The sequence below is a fragment of the Oncorhynchus gorbuscha genome, linkage group LG16 (genome assembly GCF_021184085.1).
Source record: "Oncorhynchus gorbuscha isolate QuinsamMale2020 ecotype Even-year linkage group LG16, OgorEven_v1.0, whole genome shotgun sequence".
Lineage (NCBI taxonomy): Eukaryota > Metazoa > Chordata > Actinopteri > Salmoniformes > Salmonidae > Oncorhynchus > Oncorhynchus gorbuscha.
In genome coordinates, this window is record NC_060188.1 from 23,697,188 (window position 1) to 23,719,167 (window position 21,980).

The 21,980-nt window shown below is 41.2% G+C and overlaps 1 protein-coding gene across 1 annotated transcript in view; it reads left to right on the top strand.

Annotated features, from left to right (window-relative positions):
• Nucleotides 1-1,477: 1,477 nt before the first annotated feature.
• LOC124000385 (protein ELFN1-like) overlaps nucleotides 1,478-21,980 on the top strand; it is a 100,990-nt gene continuing 80,487 nt past the window's right edge. The window contains exon 1 of the mRNA XM_046306705.1: nucleotides 1,478-1,748. The gene's annotated coding sequence lies outside the window, so the exon portion shown is untranslated. The remainder of the gene's footprint in view (nucleotides 1,749-21,980) is intronic.

The window sequence follows — 21,980 nt, forward strand, 5'->3', positions numbered from 1 at the left end:
CGCATTGAAAGCTACTTAAGATATTTAATGTTGGCTTTACATGCTTAATAAGCAGTTATTCCTAGAACCTGTACTCTATTCCCCAATGCACATTGGTGCCAATGTCCTGAACTGTAGGTTCTGATGGACTGTGCAGGGATAACAAACAGAATTGGGTATGTGGTTTGTGTATTAATTTTCTATTGGGGGGCAGAGGTCATCCCAGGTACAACCTAGGCAGGTTACAAACTAAATTAATGAGTTCTGCCTGCTAAAAACAGAATAAATAGTTTTTACTGGAAGCCATGGGAGGATAGAGGAATAACCCATATGTCTCAGAGAGAGAGAGCTGTAGCCCCTGATGCCTGACTGAAGAGTGGGGCGTGTGCAGCTGCTGCCCCAGGCCCAAAGACATCCAGGCAGCTAGGCAGCACTGCAACAGCCAGGGAAACCCAGCCCAGCCCAGCAGCAGGCTTCCCCCAGTATCATAAAGATATTAGTGAGAGTGACACTGTGCTCCTGCCAACCCCAGTGCTGCAGAAGCAGAACCATGCTGCCCAGCCGTCCGCCTGCCTAGAGTATGTCCAGAGCCTGAGTGATGCAATGAGACAGGGGCAATGCAGCCTCCTGCGCCAGCTCCTCACAAGCCCACTCCCTCACTCTGACAGACAAGCATCTGCAGCCTGGCCAGCCAGCCGCACTGGTCATCCCCCATCCAGCCTACGTCACCATAGAGGACATCAGGCTGCACTCTCTATAAATCAAATGTAAGAGCTCTCATGGGAATCAATGGCTAACAATATCCAGCTTCAGGAGTTGAACGACCTGTGGTTGTTATGGCATGGCTCAAGTAGTACTGGATGGTCTTAATGCACAGTTCATTTCAACGTCTTTATATCAATTTCAATAAATTTGTGTTTATATTTTGGAAAGCTATACCTTTCTGACAAGTTGACAAACACAAAATTAAGATAAAATACGATGTAATTGATATACAACAAATATATACTTATTACAAAACAGTGTCCCTTTAAGTATTTTGTAAAATAATATACCTCAGTATGAGGTACAAATGAATACAAATGAACCATGCCTATCAACATTCAAGATGTGCCTATCAACACATCTTGAAGTCCCACCAAAGAACAAATAGGGTGATAACATTTTACTACATGAACATGTTGTGAGGCCAGTTTAAGTATGTAGGCCCTATAATATATATATAGCTGATCTATACTATATTTTGAGGTGAAATGGCACACTTCAACAAAAGGATTTACAATTACCCTCCAGACTGTGTTGAACTCCACCATTTATAGCGGTGACAAACAATCTTATTATGAGATTTATCTTCACCCCAACTGGGCTTGAGGATCAACATGCTTCTTCTCCTTCTCCTGCGCTTCCCAACTGAAATAATAACCCGTCGATTATGGTTAAAACGTGGTGTCAGCCCCGATATGATTGAAAAAAGAGCCCTGTCGTGCATAATGGCAACTCCCGACTCCGGTTCGGGATACATAAAGGCAAGGAGTGAAAGAGATTTCGATCAGGGCTCTCTGGCTTGAATTACTCACTCACTGTTTAATGGATCTTTGAGGCTTGTGCTTGACGCAGTGAGGAGCTGCATTTCTTTTATTCCCGAGACCAACAGAACCCTGGATTTTTCATCAGAAACCTGCTGCCTCCTTGAAAATGTCTTGGTGACATAGGGTTCCAGTTTTTGATCGGGAAAGGCTAGAGGGATTCTGCTCCGCTGTTGTAAGCAGGTAAGAGCTCAAATGTTTCTGGTTAGTGGAGGAATGCTGTACTCTAATACGCTTCAATGCCGCAGTTAACACAATACGACTATATTCTACAACATAGTCAATGTGCACGTTTTAGTCGTGTCTTAAAATATCTGCACAGTACATTGAAAGTCAACGATGTGAAAGTGATTGCATTTTATTAGCAAGAATAGTTTTCACACATGAGCCATATTCCAATGGCTCTGTGTGTTAGCAACACATTGTAGCATATCACTTATCCTTGAGTTAACTGTAGAAAATGTAGAACTGGTTTGAAGTTGCATATGCATGCATAAAACTTAAACAAATGTTGCACATGCCTTTATGGTGACATGCCTAGTTTAAGTTGTTTGGAATGTTTTATTTTATCAGTGAACGATCAAATCTAGGCATTTAAACTGTAGCACGTTAAAAAATAATATTCACGTAGAGTGGTTTCTAAGTTATTGGATATAGCTAGGTTTATAATAATCTGCCCCATATAGAGAAATACACAACCATGTTGACTAAATAGAAAATCAGGGTTGCCATCCCCCAAACATCTTGATCTTATCCAATTTCATGTTCATTGTATGTAATATGCAATTGTAATGCAAAAGTCAAAGGGACGCCAACATTGAAGGAGCCACTATTGCCTGAAATGCATTTCAGCACCATGGACAGCGAACGGACCCTCTTTACCGCTAGAGTTCGCCTTGAACCATAGAATATATTTCTCTCATGGCTTCGCTTCATGGGTTTTCTGAGAATTACATGACAACTGTGTTACTTTCCTATAGAATAAAATTTGGAAAATTTTGCTTAATGTACACTAGTGCGCAGATCCTTGCTGACGTCAAGGCGACACTTTATCGGATAATTTCTCAGAGGTTTTAAACGTTCAGAATCTGAGTTTGCATGCAGAATGGTAGGTTACAGAATAAGCAACATACTGTATTACATCCAGAGTACAGCCCGATGTGCTAGGCGCGCCAAGTCCGTGAGGACACGAGGAACTGACCCAGTCAACAGGGCTAATCTGTACCGGTGAGTCTACATGACATACCCTACAGTACGCAGAAATACTTAGCCTACTGTAACATATTGCTGCAACATGTGCAGTTAAATATCGCAGGTATAATTAATCGGTGACTATGTAGACTCTAGGTTGCATGCCTCTGAGCATGGTAATACGTTTTGTAATTCATGTGAAATAAGGGGTTGTGACGTATATAAACACCCAGACAGGCTATGTTAGGGTATGGATTTATCCCCATAAAAGTAACATCAGATGATTGAATTATCTCAGAGATTTTGGAATTGCAGTTGATTTTATTCAATGACAAATATTTGTTTATATCCTGTGATTCATATCCAATGTCACAAATTCATATGGTTGAAGTCAGACCTACACAAACAACAATATGACCCTCTATGGACATGGGCAGTGCTAGTGCATGGGACAGGGGGTGCAGCCTACATCTACTTGGTTGAATATAAGGCGTCTTTGCTATTCATCTTGTATGCAAATGTATATTGTATAGCCTAGGTGTTTGTAAATATTGTTTTACAAATCTTGTTGCAATATCTGTCTATCGGTCTTTTTTTGTGCAAATCTTCTTATTTTTTTGACCAATATGCAAATAGTGTATATTGTATTATTTTTGTGGATCAACTGCACCACTTTGATGAATGTGTGACATTGATAATGAAATTCTAAATTGATTCACGATATTGAGTAGGCCTTATTTGCATGAGGGCTGAGAAAGTGGTGGTTCGCTTACAAAGGTTGCCATGACAAGAGCCTAATGCTCAGCTGATACTCAGCCAAACATATTACGACAACAGCTTGAGCTGTTGTGTATAGTGGAGCATAAACCCTCGGCTTACACAGTTGACAAGTAAAATAAAAGGTATACTCATCTGTTACGCGCGCACATGGCACTTGGCACAAGTGCTATATCAATATGTTGAACGAAACATGTATGCATAAAGACAGTAGGCTACGATGACAATAATTAAAACAAATCTATGTTTTTATTTCTTCCTCTTGTTTACCACTCATTTTCATGACACCATTTACTTTCCACGTCTTTGTAAATAGTGGTGGGATGAGCAACCTAACTTGATATTTGCAGCTAAACCTGGAGAGTTTTGACGATCCTCACACATCCTCACACATCCTCACACAGTTTCATAGCTGCTGTCGCTGGAGCTTTACCTCACATTAGCATCCCGCTTCTCCCTTTTCCTGTCCCTGTCTTTCTTATCTTGATTATGCAGCTTGAAGATTGAGTCAGCTATTTTGTATGCACGTTGCCTTAGCTTGGTTTATTTGTGGAAGAGAGTTAGATCGTGCTGCGGATACTGAAAAGAAGTACAGCTTCTCATGACGGTAAGGAGTGGAGGAGACGGAGCTGTCCTGTTTCGATATTGCCATTGGAAAAAGACATACAGTACTTTCAAAAAGTATTCACACCCCTTGACGTTTTCCACATTTAGTTGTGTTACAGACTGAGTTAAAAATGTATTATATTTTGATTTTGTGTCACAGGTCTAGAGATAATAACCCATAATGTCAAAGTGGAATTAGGCTTTTGAAATGTTTACAAAGTAATAAAAATGAAAAGCTTGAGTCAATAAGTATTCAACCCCTTAGTTATGGCAAGGCTAGATACGTTCGAAGTAAACATTTGCTTAACAAGTCACATAATGAGTTGCATGGACTCACTCTGTGTGCAACTCTGTGTGCAATAGTGATTAACATGATTTTGTACCCCACACATACAATTATCTGTCAGGTCCCTGAATCTGTGTTTGTGAATTTCAAACACAGATACAACCACAACTACCAGGGAGGTTTTCCAATGCCTCACAAAGAAGGCACATATTGGTAGAAAAAAAGAAGACATTGAATATCCCTTTGATCATGATGAAATTATTAATTACATGTTGGATGGTGTATCAATACACCCAGTCACTACAAAGATACAGGCGTCCTTCTTAACTCAGTTGCCGGAGAGGAAGAAAACCGCTCAGGGAATTCACCATGAGGACAATGGTGATTTTAAAACAGTTGCAGAGTTTAATGGCTGTGATAGGACAAAACTGAGGATGGATCAACAGCAATGTAGTTAGTTCACAACACTAACATAAATTACAGATTTAAAGCGTTATAACACAATAAATTCACTGAGTACCACTCTTCATATTTTTAAGCATGGTGGTAGCTGCATCATGTTATGGGTATGCTTGTGATTGCCAAGGACTAAGGAGTTTTTTAGGATAAAAATAAACAGAATACAGCGACAAGCAAAGGCAAAATCCTAGAGGAAAATCTGGTTCAGTCTGCTTTCCAACAGACACCGTGAGACAAATGTACCTTTCAGCAGGACAATAACCTAAAATACCAGGCCAAATCTACACTGGAGTTGCATACTAACACAACATCTCATATTCCTGAGTGGCGTAGACACAGTTTTGATTTAAATCAACATTAAAATCTATGGCAAGACTTGAAAATGTCTGTCTAGCAATGATCAACATTCAACTTGACAGAGCATGAAGAATTTTACAAATAATTCTGGGCAAATATCTTACAATCCAGGTGTGCAACGCACTTAGAGACTTACCCAAAAATACTTACAGCTGTAATCGTCGCCAAAGGTGCTTCTACAAAGTATTGACTTAGGGGTGTGAATACTTATGTATTCAGACTGAAACACAACAAAATGTGAAATAATTTAGGGGGTATGAATACTTTCTGAAGCCAATGTAAGTAGTGATGCTTATGATGATGATGATGATGATGTGTCTACTGGTGGTGATAGGTTGTCAATTTAGTAAACTCATGCATAACGTTGTGAGGACATAGTACCTTTAATCCGGCATGGTAACTGGTGATTTCCTGGAAAAGGCAACAAAGCATTATTCTCTTGTTGAAAAAAGTGATATAAAGTACTACATAATAAGGAATCATACAGAAGATAAAAGAAAGCATGACTGTCTTGTAGAAGGCATCTATGCTTTGTTTCAGAATTGATTGCAGTAGATGCGCTGCATGTTGTAGAGTAGTTACCTAAGCATGACATACTGGCGTGCTCAAACCCAGATGCTCTGGGTATATGGTTAACAATGTGTAAAGTGTAATCAAAGAGACCAGTCATGCTTTGTAGACAGAGCTAAGAAACATATGGTAGAACAGCATGCCAAAATCTGCAGTTACAATACCACAATACTGTAGCGGCCCCAGCATCAGTACGACATCAGTATCCTCCTCAATAGGGCCTCTTAGTGGAATGTCTCAAGCCTCTACACGCTCTACACAGACGCAAGATTCAGTATTGCAATGCCGTTTTTCATCACAAAAGGGGAAGCTCCTTGTAACACCTGAAAATTGAGAGTGAGACATGCCTTATTTGACATGGAGAGGTGGGAAGCTAAAAGGGCTAGCTAGCTTGCTTTGTTTTTAGCCAGGCTAAAGTCAGCTAGCCAACTACTACTAGCAAGGGAAGGTGACTCTTCCTTGCTTTCACAAAATTAAAAGACAAAAATAAAAAACTTTGCTTATCGCTCCCATGTGAATGTGAGTGGGAATGGTAAGGATTTCATGTTACCAAAAAGTTTTCGCTCCTCCTCATTTCCCACTCCGCCCACGTGTATGCACGTAGACCAACGGAGTGAAGCTTGTAGTAATCTTTAGGTGTTGGATTGGCAGCTGAGAGGTCATGGAGTCCCATTTGGTCTAACCCAGAAGTGAGTTGGTGCTGCTGTGAGAGCATCAGTACTGGGCCTTGGCCTGAGGGACCATCATGCAGAGAAGCATAGGACCTGCAGCGATCACAGACTCAATACAACACCAACAATCTTGTCAAGAGGTTAAGACCTGTTGGTGTTATAGTTTATAGTACTGATAACGTCGCTTTGGATAAAAGCGTCTGCTAAATGGCATATATTATTTATTATTATTATTAGTCCAGTTATGGCTACAATACAGTGTCACGAATAGCTGTTTGCATTGAGTGTTGACTAGTATGTGGACAAACCAAGAGATTTTGAGTGAGACCAGCATAACCCAAGTCAGCTTCATCACCAAGAGGTGTCTTGGTAAATTATGCAGTAACACCAGCTGGAATCTATAACAATCAGATTTGTTTTTTCCATATTAATGCAGTGGGCATAATACATTATGTGCTTTACTTTGCATATTTCATCTCACCTCATACGGATGAGAAATAGGATTAGGCCTGCTATGGAAAAAAAATATATCTGAGATGCTATCATGTCAAACATGTTACAAGGCAGGATTATGAGAAAAGTTGGTGTAATTGTGAAATAATCATATTTTAAATTCAGACAAGATAATTAAATGGCACATGTGAGGGAAGTGTCTGTGGTGCTAATAGGATATCAGCTTGAAGTAGCACATGTGCTGCAATTCCTCCCTCTCCTTTGGGATAACAAGCATCCCACTGGGCACACTATGACATTTCAACGTGGGTAATTGGGTCATATTTGGCTGAGACGTTGATCAATGAAATTACAGCCTATATTCACCCATTCAAAAAGAGAGCCACAAGTTAGTTGAATGCCCAATGTGGTATTGCTATTCTTTCAACCATCTAAAAGCTCAACCAAATTAAAATGGAACACAATGTCGGGTGTGTGTTTTAGTTGTCACTGAAATGTCTATCCCTGTGCTTCCAACCATTATTTAAACCAATCATTACATTTGAAATCAACCAGAGCTTGAATCCCTAGGCCTATTGTATTGTCTATTTCTGGTTGAATTCCGGGTTGAAATGAAACAATTGCTGTTGATGACTTTGCAAATACTATATAGGTCTAAATAGCAACATTGATGATATACTGTAAGTGATAAAGTATGGTCACATTTCATTTTCTCTGTTAAAACCTACCCTTATGGAATGACTTTGACAGCAACATTGAATCTATTTAGTTTTAGATGTTCTCAACAATTATTCTCAAAATAGCACATTGGCAATGGTCAGTGACACATATCTTAGCTAAACAGGGCTGGGCTTGGTTAACAACCTGGATGGGAGACCAAAGAGTCGCTGTTGATATATCAATTCACTTTTAGGACTTATTTTGTTCTGATAGTGGATATAATGCTGAAGATCTGACGTTGTTTTAAAGGTGAACATGACATATATGAACATTGATCAAATATATTTCAAGGTTTGTCTATGCTGAAATGCTGGTTACCATGATGACATAACCACCCTCAAAACAAGTTTCACCCTCAAAACAAGTTTCACCCTCAAAACAACAGCTTTGATGACTTTTTCAAATCCAACGTGTTTTCCATGTCACAATTCGTTGACAAATACCGTCGAAACAACGTTGATTCAACCAGTTTGTGCCCAGTGGGATGTGCCTTTGATAAATGTCTTTCATTATCATACGCAGACGGTAATCTGTTTGTTTGAAATGGATGGAAATGATTGGTGAATTAAATTGTAAATGTTGACAGTGTTTGAAACCCCTCCATTATAGTCAACATCACACCCTGCCTCTTGTAATTTAAAGACAATGAACACTGTGACACAGGCATTGTACCACACTGTGGTGGCATATGCTAGACTGAGACACAGTTCTGTAGTCAAACTACATCCGTTTAAATTAAAGGTGAGATTCCAGTTTGCAAATCCCAACTGAAGAAACTGCGTAGTTCTATACTGTAAAACACAAGTTAAACATTTCATTGAAACATGGAGGGTCTATAAATGCCTCTGATGAAGGACATGTTTGTCATATAGGCATTGTATCTCGGGACAATTGAAATCCAAAATAAGTCTATTGACAGTCCCTGAGCATTCAGTGGCAAGAAACAATATGACTGAGGGTTGAGGACTTTCTGTATCTAATGGAGCCTGGAAGTTGCAGATAAGCTGGAAATATAAAGCTGATGTCCTAAAGCTGGATGGTTGCCCTTGGGTGCAGTTGTATTTCAGTCCTGCAAAACAAAGATGGCACAATTGCCGAGATAGTATCTTTTAGAAAGCATACAAAATGTCATTCGAAAACTTCCCCTTGAAAAGGGCAGCTTGTTTGACTCATTAACTGTGTATGGCGTTTACTGAGCTATGACCTGGACCCGTCTTAAGAAGAAATGTGTTGGCGTTTACTTAGGAGACTTTATTGAAGGTGGCAGAGATGGCCATTTAGATCCCTGATACATCTAGAAACTAATGGGATGCAAAACAAATTTTGCTTCCAGTGTCAGTTTCAGAGTGTTGTTGGGTTTACGAATAAGTGCTGTCTCCAGTTCACAAAGGTATCATTTCCTCAAGATCACTGTTGTTTAAAAGCAGTTGAGCCCCTGATCATGCTGTACAATCCTGCTGAGGAAGAGTGTCCATGTGGAAAGGAGACAGATAAATTATAATAGGAGTCTAATTGTTGAGAAGATTTCCTTCGCAGGGGTTGGCTCGGGGGGGGGGGGGGTAATTTTAATCAGTCACAACTCATATACGAGTGCACAAAGATGAAAATCATTCTGGTGTGCCGGGCAGCCTCATGCTGACTGCTTTATGACGGAAGAAAACCTTTAGAAAACAAGCATCACACAAGTGGCACGGCAGAGAGGCATATTGAACGCCCCCCCCCTTGTCCCCCTCTCCCTTGCCATCTTCTCTGCATGTAATTACAGGGCAGGGCTACAAAATACCACGGGGGCTGTATACCTTCAGGCTGAAGCACCACATGGGTTGATGAATATCCTGTGCATGAGAACCCATTAAAACTGGCGATACATAACGGGTTTGTCAATGTGCTCACTTCAGAGGCTTTCTCATTGATCTGGCTTTTTTGAGTGAGTGTACGAGAAAAAGCATTTCCTTCCTTCACTGAATGACATACTCTTGGATGACGGAATGTGCATATGAGGTACACTGCAGAAATTCAGGATGAAAAGGTCAACCTCATCATACAGAGGAAAGATAAAGCAATGTATGTACATGCCAAGAAACAGTCAGAAATAGCAACAATAATAGCAGATGTATTATTTTAAAAACATATTAAATCAGACATAACAACATCACATCATCTTTTTTGTTGACTTGTTTTAAAAACCCGTCAAAAACATTTTTCTTCAATACATTATAACAGTAGTCCTATGCATACATTTACAAATGACATGAACTGTTATGCAGGTGAATGAGGACCCAAAAGCGACTTGGCGAAAACAGAGTCTTTATTCCAGTAAAGGAAATAGGCAATACTCCTGGACAATCGGAGCAGAAAACAAAACATAAAAAACTTAATTCCACTCGTAGTGACGAGGACAGACTGGAGACTCGACCATTAACTGTAGGTTGCCTCGGGAAGGCACCGACCGTAGCAGACTCAGACACCTGCTCACACGCAGCATCTGAGGGAAACAAGACACGACAGGGCGAGACAAAGACACAGCACGGCGAACAATATACAAGGATCCGACAGGACAGAAACGGAAAACAAGGGGAGAAATAGGGACTCTAATCAGAGGGCAAGATAAGGAACAGGTGTGAAAAGACTAGATGATTGAGTAGGGGAATAGGAACAGCTGGGAGCAGGAACGGAACGATAGAGAGAAGAGAGAGAGGGAGGGAGAGAGAAAAAAGGGAACAAACCTAATAAGACCAGCAGGGGGAAAACGAACAGAAGGGAAAGCAAAATGACAAGACAATATAAGACAAAACATGACATGAACATTGCCGTTTTGAAACAGCACACTGTCTGTGAAGTCTCTGCCAAGAAAACATTGTTTGTGTCAATGCGTTATGCATATCAGATGATAGGAAAAGCTAAAGAAGTTGAAGCCAAATATATTGATGTTGTCCATATTGTTTAGTTGTATAGCAAAATGTGTTCCACTAGGTATGATGCTCGAGTCTATCATTCACCCTTAAGTGAAGGTGGGACCAGCACGCACGCACGCACGCACGCACGCACGCACGCACGCACGCACGCACGCACGCACGCACGCACACACACACACACACACACACACACACACACACACACACACACACACACACACACACACACACACACACACACACACACACACACACACACACACACACACCAACATCCTGTTCCATGAAAAGACCTCAGGAGTAAGACCCACAAAGTCCAAATGATTCTGGTTCCTCTGTAGCTAGGAAATACATTTTTCACATAGAAATGTGTGTTATAGATCTGTCATTCTCATTGAAAGCAAGTCTAAGAAGCAATATCTGTTCTATGTGCGCTGTTTCGTTTTTGGGTCTTTTACTTTAGATTTTGTACACAAGCTTCGAAAAGCTGAAAATGTTATATTTGGTTATGGAAAATATATTTCACAACGGTTTAGATGGTACAATGATTCTCAATACTATACTTGCTTGTTTTGTCACATAAACTGAAATTAAGCGAATTTTAGCAACCACAAAAAAAGGTGAACCATCAGTAAGTCTTTAAAAAATGTACATTTAGAAATGTAGTGAATTTGCTATGTCTTACTTCAGGAAAATATATCTGTATTGGCTGAAGTCTAACATCTCCCCTTTAGATGAGATTGGATTCATGATAGTTTGATAATTACAGGAAATGCATGTATGGTATTAGGTGTGCAAATCAGAACTGTAAATATAGGATTTAATATAGTCTATTGCCTTTACAAATCAGCAGTCTCTCAGCAAGATCATGTAATAGATCATTAAGATAAACACTTGCCTACCTAGATGGATTTTCCATACAGAGTTCCATCACAGTGTAGGTGGGTGAATCACTTTGCAGTAATGGCTGAGGTTCCGGCAGAGAGGTGAGTGTGTACTGCCCAACCCTGTGCTGCATGTTTTCAAGCCGTGGAAGTGCCAAACCCTCCTCATCATAATCAATACCTATCTCTCTCTCTTTGAATGTCAAGTGATCACATTGCCTCAAATCTGCCCCTGTGCATGCTAATGCTGTGGATAGATGCTTGTCTTTGCCTGAGAGAGATTCTATGATGGATCAGATTGACAGTGCTTTCAATTTGTAAGTGAATTATTAAGAGATGAAATACAATGTGAAATCCATGCAATAGTATGTGTCTGTGGTGTTTAGTATGGATCTATATGTGTGGGCTTTTGATGATACACACCCTGTAAAACAATTGGTATCTGTTTTTTTATGATGCAGAGCATTACTCCCATTGGTATGTACAGCCAAACAGCGGAGACAACAGGTATGTTTTAAAAAGTGAAGCCAATGGAACAAGTGTGATTTGATGGAGACAGCCTCACTGCCATCTGCAATGAAATACTTCCTCCCTCTGGAATGGATTGTCTAATACTGTAACGGCTCTCGTTTGTAGAATGAAGAGCGGACCAAGGCGCAGCGTGGTAGGCGTACATCGTCTTTTTATTGATGACACCAAAACAAAATAACAAAGACAAAATAAACGAAAGCGAACAGTTCTGTCAGGCACAGACACTGAACAGACAACAAGATCCCACAAAACCCAAAAGGAAAATGACAACTTATCAACCAATCAGAGACAACGATAGACAGCTGCCTCTGATTGGGAAACTCACACGACCAAAAACAAAGACATAGAAAACATAGACTTTCCCACCCGAGTCACACCCTGACCTAACCAAACATAGAAAATAATAAGGAACTCTAAGGTCAGGGCGTGACAAATACCCTGCTTATCTAATTAATAACGTGCTTGTCTGCTAAACAGACAAGGAAAAGTTGACAAAATATGAACATTACACACTGTAATTCTGTCTATTCTACTGTGGGAATTCAAGAGAGCGAAGGAGAAACTGAATTGAAAGGAACTCATTGCCTTAGAGAAAAGTCCAACTTGGCGCTGCCGCCGCCGCAGCACAGCAGCCGACAGACGCGGTAATGTTTTCCCCCTTTTGATATCATGTAGCTGCACTCTCACCCATATGTAAGGCTCATTTACACACGTCGAGCCTGGCTTGTTTATCAGTACAAATGATACTTCCGCCCCATCTGACAAATCACAACGGGTTATTCTTTCAACCTCCGTTTTGCATCTTTGCATGGCCATCGCTGATGGGTAATCTGGCGCCTGTGGCTATGAAGAAAATACTCTCCCTTTGATTTCAGAAGATGTCTTATCTCGCCCGTCGCCAGGGAATGAAAGGTAATGCTTTACCCATAAGGGATCTTAGTCGGAAGATTGACTTAGTTCATTGCCCTGCACATTTATTAATTACCAACAGAGAAATTCAAGGATAACTCCTGGATTAGGGACATTAAAAGTCAGGAGACTTCAAAGATGTTGGTTCCTTCGGGACAGTGGTCACGAAACAATGTTCTTTTTCCTTCTTTCATGAAGCTGTGCAATATCAAAGTCTCTAACGTCTTAATATGAATTGTGTGGTTGCTATATTTAAAGAGTTGCAGTTGTTGACCATAGATGGACCACATCCCTTTGTATCATAGTGTTTTATTACCAGTAAAGCATTTAACTGGATTCGTGTGATGCATTTTCATAATGAAGAGTAATGCTACACAGGTGGCTGGTGGTTGGTGATGAACCATTTCATCCAATGGCAAATGCTTGATTCCTCCGATAGGCCACAGTGCGGCTGTCGAGGCAGAGTGCTTTAATCTGGCAAAAAAAGAGAATAAATCATCAACATCTGCTGTGTGAGGGTTAAGCCCATCTGTTCAACTACTGGGAGCCCTCTGGTGTCGAAGGTCTAAGTGGTTTTCCCTCTCTCTTAAAAATGGATCTCCAAACAAAACAAAACTATGATTCATGAATATTCATTTGGAGCACCATCAATAGTGTCTGTCCTGGTCCAGTGAGGTGTTTGGATGGGCGTGTGGCTAGATGAGCACCCCTCTGATGGATGAGGTGAGGCAGTGAACAGTGAGGACAGCGCCGCTAGAGCCATGCTATCATCAGACACAGGTAATGTGAGCAGGTTTCATGAAGCATGGCCTCTATGTTGAGCCTCTGTGAGCGACTTTTGTCCTCAGAGAAGGGGGATGACACTTGACATCAATGCCTACGTCATTTGAAGAAAGGTGATTGATAGCTTACAAAGCCATGGACAGGGAGCTACGTTTTCATGTGCGACATCCATGTTCTCAATTCAGCCCCATTTTTAGGGGCGCCATTTAGGACCTAAAGTCCCTTTTTAAGGCAGTGAGATGATCAAGCAAAATGTATTTTACATTCTATTGACTGCAGACGGATAAACAGCTGTAGCTTTAATGTGTCTCTCAATTTCTAAGGGTCTCTAAGCACTTCTGTCAAGATGCACCATAAATCAAAATTCTGGCCCGCTGAGGCTTCGCAATTACCTAAGCTCAAGTATCGATTCATAATTAAAGACTTTTAGAGTTTTAAAATCATTCATGCAATGTCCGCATTTGGAGTTAAGATAATCACTGTTCTCCTCCTCCTGCCCCTGCCCACCCAGATCCCCCCCCCCTCCTTTATGTACATTTCTATTTACATTTATTTGTATTATTATCCATGTTTTTATTATATATTTGTATTTTATTTCAATGCATTGTTAAAGTTTGGTGCTCAAGAATTACATCTGCAACTATATACATGTGACTATTAAACTAATCTAATCTAACCTAAACTCAGGATTTCCATCAGTATTACTGGAGGAATCTAATGGATTGTCAACAAGAGAGTGAAGAGATAGCATTGTTACCATAGAAACGGCCTCTAAACATACTAGCATCTACTTATTAAAATGTGCCAATATTCACACCGTTTGCCGGCCACAGTGTATGATAACAATTATGTTGGAGAGCATGCTTTACTTACTGGCCCTCCCTCTTCCTTATACTGTATGTATGGAAAACATGTCATTACATTATAATCTAGTGGTCTTTCAACTGCTCTTGCCATCGGTGGCGCATATGAAATAAAACATGATTTGCATGTTGATTTGTTTGTAGAACGGTAGTGTTGTCATGATTTGCAGTACTGTCAAGTATTGTGTGTGTTGAAACCCTTGAAAAAAATGTAAATAAAACTTAACTTTGGAATAAAGTAATCCTTTTTTTGTCCCAGTATAGAAACAGTTTCTGTTGTCACTATTGATTTGGCTGAGGTATTTAAGAGCATGTAGACCACAGCCTAGTCATTTCCAAAGAAGTGGTCGCCCAGATGATGATCGATTGCAGAGTAATGAAGGTGGACACAGCATTGCGCTTTCAGGGCAACAACTTCACAGCAACACCAAATGAATGAAATACATTTAGCTCACTATATGTTGTGTGCCCTGAGCAATGAAGTCGACCCCTTTCCGTGCCAAGTGTGGAGAGTGGCGTTGCACAGAGCCATGCATCATGATTCAGATCAGACTCTAGATTCCTCTCAGCAGTTGCAGTGCCTAGTGAAAGCCTACCCACCCCTTGCACAGTCTTCACATTTTGCTGACGTGAAATGTTACATTAGGAAATACATTTGATTTATTTCCTACCGATGTACACAACCTACTCCACAAGTGAAATAACTATTATAGAACATTGTCCAAATGAATACAAATAATAAACATGTATTGATTACTTATATTAGTACTTGGTGAAAAGACATTTTGCAGTCATTACAGCTGTGATTCATTTTGATGAAGATCCTTCCAAACTTGCACAACTCTCAGGGCAACAAATAACCATTGTTTTTGTCAAAAGTGCTCAAGCTCAGTACATTTGGTTGGGAATCATTGATGGACAGCAATATTCACACCTTGTCTCTGATTTTCAAGTCAGGACTGGGACTGGACCATTCAGGAACACTCAACACCTCGTTATCATTAGCATCTGTTTAGTCGTCCGGTTGTAACTGTACAACTCTATCCCAGGGTTAGGTTTTCAGGAGACTAGGGCGGGTTTTCCTCTTTTAACCTGGGCTTTGTTACTTTCATATTTATTTTGATTCTGACAAACTTCACAGTCCCTGGCAGTGACGGGCATACTGTATGTATAACATAATGCTGACAAACTTCCCAGTCCCTGCCAGTGATGGGCATACTGTATGTATAACATAATGCTGACAAACTTCCCAGTCCCTGCCAGTGACGGGCATACTGTATGTATAACATAATGCTGACAAACTTCCCAGTCCCTGCCAGTGACGGGCATACTGTATGTATAACATAATGCTGACAAACTTCCCAGTCCCTGCCAGTGACGGGCATACTGTATGTATAACATAATGCTGACAAACTTCCCAGTCCCTGCCAGTGACGGGCATACTGTATGTATAACATAATGCTGACAAACTTCCCAGTCCCTGCCAGTGATGGGCATACTGTATGTATAACATAATGCTGACAAACTTCCCAGTCCCTGCCAGTGACGGGCATACTGTATGTATAACATAATGCTGACAAACTTCCCAGTCCCTGCCAGTGATGGGCATACTGTATGTATAACATAATGCTGACAAACTTCCCAGTCCCTGCCAGTGATGGGCATACTGTATGTATAACATAATGCTGACAAACTTCCCAGTCCCTGCCAGTGATGGGCATACTGTATATATAACATAATGCTGACAAACTTCCCAGTCCCTGCCAGTGACGGGCATACTGTATGTATAACATAATGCTGACAAACTTCCCAGTCCCTGCCAGTGATGGGCATACTGTATGTATAACATAATGCTGACAGTCCCTGCCAGTGACAAACTTCCCAGTCCCTGCCAGTGATGGGCATACTGTATATATAACATAATGCTGACAAACTTCCCAGTCCCTGCCAGTGATGGGCATACTGTATGTATAACATAATGCTGACAAACTTCCCAGTCCCTGCCAGTGACGGGCATACTGTATGTATAACATAATGCTGACAAACTTCCCAGTCCCTGACAGTGATGGGCATACTGTATGTATAACATAATGCTGACAAACTTCCCAGTCCCTGCCAGTGACGGGCATACTGTATGTATAACATAATGCTGACAAACTTCCCAGTCCCTGCCAGTGATGGGCATACTGTATGTATAACATAATGCTGACAAACTTCCCAGTCCCTGCCAGTGACGGGCATACTGTATGTATAACATAATGCTGACAAACTTCCCAGTCCCTGCCAGTGATGGGCATACTGTATATATAACATAATGCTGACACCACAATACTTGGAAATACAGAGTATCAACCACATTGCATTCACTCCACATTCACCCCACATTACTGGCCTCCATGACAATGTCAAAATAATGAATCCACTCCAAATAATCGGTTCTGTTTGCAACAAGGCCATGAAGTAATACTGCAAGACAATTTGGCAAATAAATACATTTTGGGTCTAAATGAAAAACTACAGGTTTGGGACAAACCCAAAACAACACAACACAGAGTGAAATAATTGTGGTGGCAGCATCATGTCAGTGGCAGAACTGGGGTTTTTCAAGACTTAAAGAAATAGGAAAGCAGCAAAGCCAAGGTAAAAAGTTAGAGGAAAACCTGTCTTAGTCTTCCGAAAACATAACCCTGAGATAAAATTCAAAATATCAGCGGGACAATTACCCAAATGTTAATGCCAAAGACATACCAGAATGGCTTTCCAAGAGGTGTTGAGTGTTCCTGAGTGGTCCAGTCTCAGTCCTGACTTAAATTAGATTGAATATTGCTGTCCATCAATGATTCCTAACCAAATTTACTGAGCTTGAGCTATTGTGGCAAAAACAATAAACATATGTTGCCCTAAGAGTGCAAAGATGTTAGAATCTCATTCAAAATGATTCACAGCTGTAATGGCTGCCAAAGGTGCTTCCTCCAAGGGGCTGTGAAGACATCTGCAATCAAGACATCTTCGTCTTTGTGTTATTCATTTTGTAATAAAATAAAAACACATTTTTCACTTTGAAATTGTGGAGTAGGTTACGTAGATCTTTAGAACAAGAACATCTAAATGTAATTCCTTTTTAGATTCAATTTGAAGGCAGCAAAGACTGTGAAGAGTGTGCAATCGGTGGGTAGAATTTCACTAGGCACTGTAGTGCATGTTCTGTAGACAGGAGCCACACACATTTCAATATTTACATGATGCAACCGCCATGAGCGAAGCCATGCAGTGTCACTTAACCAGAGGAAGGAACAACATCTCTATGTATATAACTTATTTTCCTTCCCGCCCATGTGATGCAGGAATAGGCAAACATCTTGGCAGCATGCTAGGTTCTTTGCAAAGATCCCCTTTTTAATGATTATTATTCAGGCCGACAGCTGGCAAGAATAGTGGTGCTTCCACAGCTGCGGCGCATCAATCTGATGGTCCACCTGTTGTCTCCTCACTCGTACGCCCTGCGCTGCTCGTTAAACAGTGCTGCCTTTCAGGCCGCATCAGCTCAGCCTGGTGATCTCCCACTGTGAGACCAGAGCACTGAGAGAGAGGGAGAGGAGAGGGAGAAAGGAGAGAGAGAGGGATCTGAGGTGCCAGATTGCTGAGCCTGTGAGGTGTTATCCCCGAGATAAATGTGGAGATCTGTGTAAATCCTGCATGTCAATTATGCCATCCTACCTTTTTAGCAAGACCACGTGCATCTTTGTGCCGAGCCAGTGTGAGACAGGGAAGAGAAATATAGAAGGATATGTCCATATCAAGGGGACATGGAGATAGATTTCTAAACTATTTTGCCTTGCAAAAATATTAGAATTCACTCGCCAACTCTCAGCTAAGAACCTTTTGGACTTCAAATGATATTCTTAATTAATGTGCACCAGTCTGGTTTTAGGCCTGGGCAAAGCACCATTGAAGCAGCTATGCTTGTCTTAGATTCGGTGTTAAATTACTTATTTCATAGGAATGACTATGCTGACACATTTATAGACCTATCTAAGGCCTTTGATACTGTTGACCATCCCCTACTCATTCAAAGGTTCTCTGAAATGGGCCTCGACCATGTGTCTTGCAAGTGGTTTGGGAACTATCTGTCAGACAGTACACAATGTGTGCTTTCTGATGGTGTCAAGTTACCTGGATAGTAATAAAGGTGTGCTGCAGGGGATGATTTTGGGACCTGTCCTCTACCGTATAGAAATATTATTGGTCCTTCTGCAAAAACCTGCAATATTCATCTGTATGCAGATGGCACTGTTATGTACGTTATTGCCCCTACTGCTGACCAGGCTATGTTAGACCTGCAATCTGATTTTGTTGCCTGGCAGAAAGACCTTGCTGATTCAAATTGGCACTTAATGCGGGAAAAACTGAATGTATGATGTTTTCTAATTCACCGAGAAATATTTCAGATGGTCTACACATTTATGCCTATAAATATCGATGCTTTTTGACATTTTAAAAACATACGGGTAAGAAGCAGCGATTTATAGAAATAGATCCCGCCTCTGTCTAAACAGAAGGACGCAGGTTGTACAGGCAACCTTCCTGCCAGCTCTTGATTATGGGGACGCCATTTATCAGAAAGCAGCAGCCACTTCTCTAAAACCCTTGGATACAGCGTGCTTATCACAGGTGACAAGTTTAATACTCATCACTGCATCCTTTATCAAAAGGTCAGCTGGACCTCTCTAAATTCCTGTAGATCACTTCATTTCTCCCATTTTGTTTACAAAGCTCTGCGGCACACGCTTCTAAAACATCTCACTTCTCTGTTAAAGTAGAAAAATACGAGGCACCAAACCCGCTCACAGGGTTGGTTAACTCCTGAGGTCCCTCGTGTCTCTACCAACCTGGTAAATCAGCCTTTAGTTTTAACACACCACATGTTTAGAGACATTTGAATCCTCATTACATCTTGAATGACTGGTGCCAATAGTGTAGTTTAGAACGAGGAATGAATTCACTGTGGTTTGCGAGCATTTTGGTTGATTGGAATAATTGATTGGTGTTGTTGAAATTGTTGTTGTTGTATCTGTTGTATTTTGTGGCATCTTTAGCGTCTGTTTTATTGAATTATCATGTTGACTTGTGAATTGTTTGTTCTCAGGGCACGATAGAGAATGAGAATGCAAGTTAAAAGTTGCATTTATGAAACCAAATCCATTTGGAATCCACATCTGTGTTAGAATCAGCCTTCTTAAACTCAACTGCACCCCCTGCAAGTCTTCGGTTACCTTATTAGTATTATTGCAGGGACTGGGCCTTTACCCTTTGTACCCACGGCCAGTAACCCGATGGCCATGTTGTAGGTTAACAACCGCACACCATAATCACATTCCTGGATCATAATTAACCATGTCTGATTGCATTTTCTAATTTAATTCACTTAAATATGACCAGATTAAAGGATGTTTGATCTTTGAATTAAACATCGACTAGTATTATTTATTTATCCACCAACAGTATCATTTACGCAATGTGAGGTATGCATTCCATTACTTCTTTCCAGTAATAAGAGTGTAAACACATCCCTAGAAACACAGAAGTAAATACGGGCATCTAAAGTGGTCTGTGATGCATAAATTAAGTTGGCACATTAATCACACCATAGAAGAAGGCTGAAAATCCAATTAATTATCTTTGATACTCCTATAAGATCAGGAGCTGATTATCAACTGTAATCCCTTCTGACCACCATGGAAAGCCACATTACCCCAAACACAGGAACCTGTTTCATCCTGCAGGGCCAGAAGAAAGTAAACCACGGCCGATGCTCGGCTTTGGCCCCTGTTATTTCTGAGATTTAAGGTCAACAACTATATCCTTATAATACGGTCTAATCTGATGTTCACGGCTAAATGCTTATCCTGGGTGTTACGTGCCCATGCCTGTTTACTTTTAATTAGGCCGGTTTTGGGCTTTCGCTTCTCATTACCCTGGCTGGTAAGTGAGCTCCAGCATTATCAGCTGTGCTGAGACATGGTTGGGTCTACCAGGGAGAGATAGCAATGTCTCAGTATTTATAGTATACTGCTGGTCTCAGCTTGCTAAGAGCATATCTGAAGCCTGAAGGAATACCGAATAGTGAACCGCATGACCAATGGAGGCGCAACCATGGTGGTTAAATATGCAACAGGCTCTGCTCTCTGACTCGTTTCCACAGGATCAGGAACCTATAGGCCTTCACCTGCAATCCCCTCTACTGTGAGGAGACACACTGTAGACACACATGGCTTTGAGCACACCTCCCTTTCCACTTCGATGACTCCTCACGTCAACTCCGTGAACCTGTCCAACAGAAATGAGCCAAGGCGCGTCACGTGACACATTCATCTTTTATTTAATCACTGTTAAAGAGGGATGGCGCTGTGCTTTTCCACACACACGGTGTAAGGTGTGCAGAACGTGGCGCTGCTTCTCTTTCATTCAAAATGGAACATGACTGCGTCAGTCTTTTCACTTCGGCAGAATAATAGTGGGACTTAAAAGCTTTTCATGCATATTTGTGCGTCATGGTCTCTCCGGGTAGAAGTGGCAAAGTCAGTGGGTTTAAGTGTGTGTGGACTACACTCTTAGAAAAAAATCTAGCAATCAATCAATCAAATGTATTTATAAAGCCCTTTTTACATCAGCCGGGTGTCATAAAGTGCTGTACAGAAACCCAGCCTAAAACCCCAAACAGCAAGCAATGCAGATGTAGAAGCACGGTGTTATGCAGGTGAATGAGGACCCAAAAGCGACTTGGCGAAAACAGAGTCTTTAATCCAGTAAAGTAAATCTACAATCATAAGTCATAATTCCACTCGTAATGACGAGAACAGACTGGAGACTCGATCAAGAACTGCAGGTTGCCTCGGGAAGGCACTTGAACGTAGCAGACTCAGACACCTGCTCACCACGCAGCATCTGAGGGAAACACGACACGACAGGGCGATACACAGACACAGCACGGTGAACAATAGACAAGGATCCGACAGGGCAGAAACGGAAAACAAGGGGAGAAATAGGGACTCTAATCAGGGAAAAAGATAGGGAACAGGTGTGGGAAGACTAAATGATTGATTAGGGGAATAGGAACAGCTGGGAGCAGGAACGGAACGATAGAGAGAAGAGAGAGGAAGGGAGAGAGAAAAAGGGGAACGAACCTAAAAAGACCAGCAGGGGGAAAATGAACAGAGGGAAAAGCAAAATGACAAGACAATCTAAGACAAAACATGACAGTACCCCCCCACTCACCGAGCGTCTCCTGGCGCACTCGAGGAGGAATCCTGGCGGCAACGGAGGAAATCATCAATAAGTTAACGGTCCAGCACGTCCCGAGACGGAACCCAACTCCTCTCCTCAGGACCGTAACCCTCCCAATCCACTAAGTATTGGTGACCCCGTCCCCGAGAACGCATG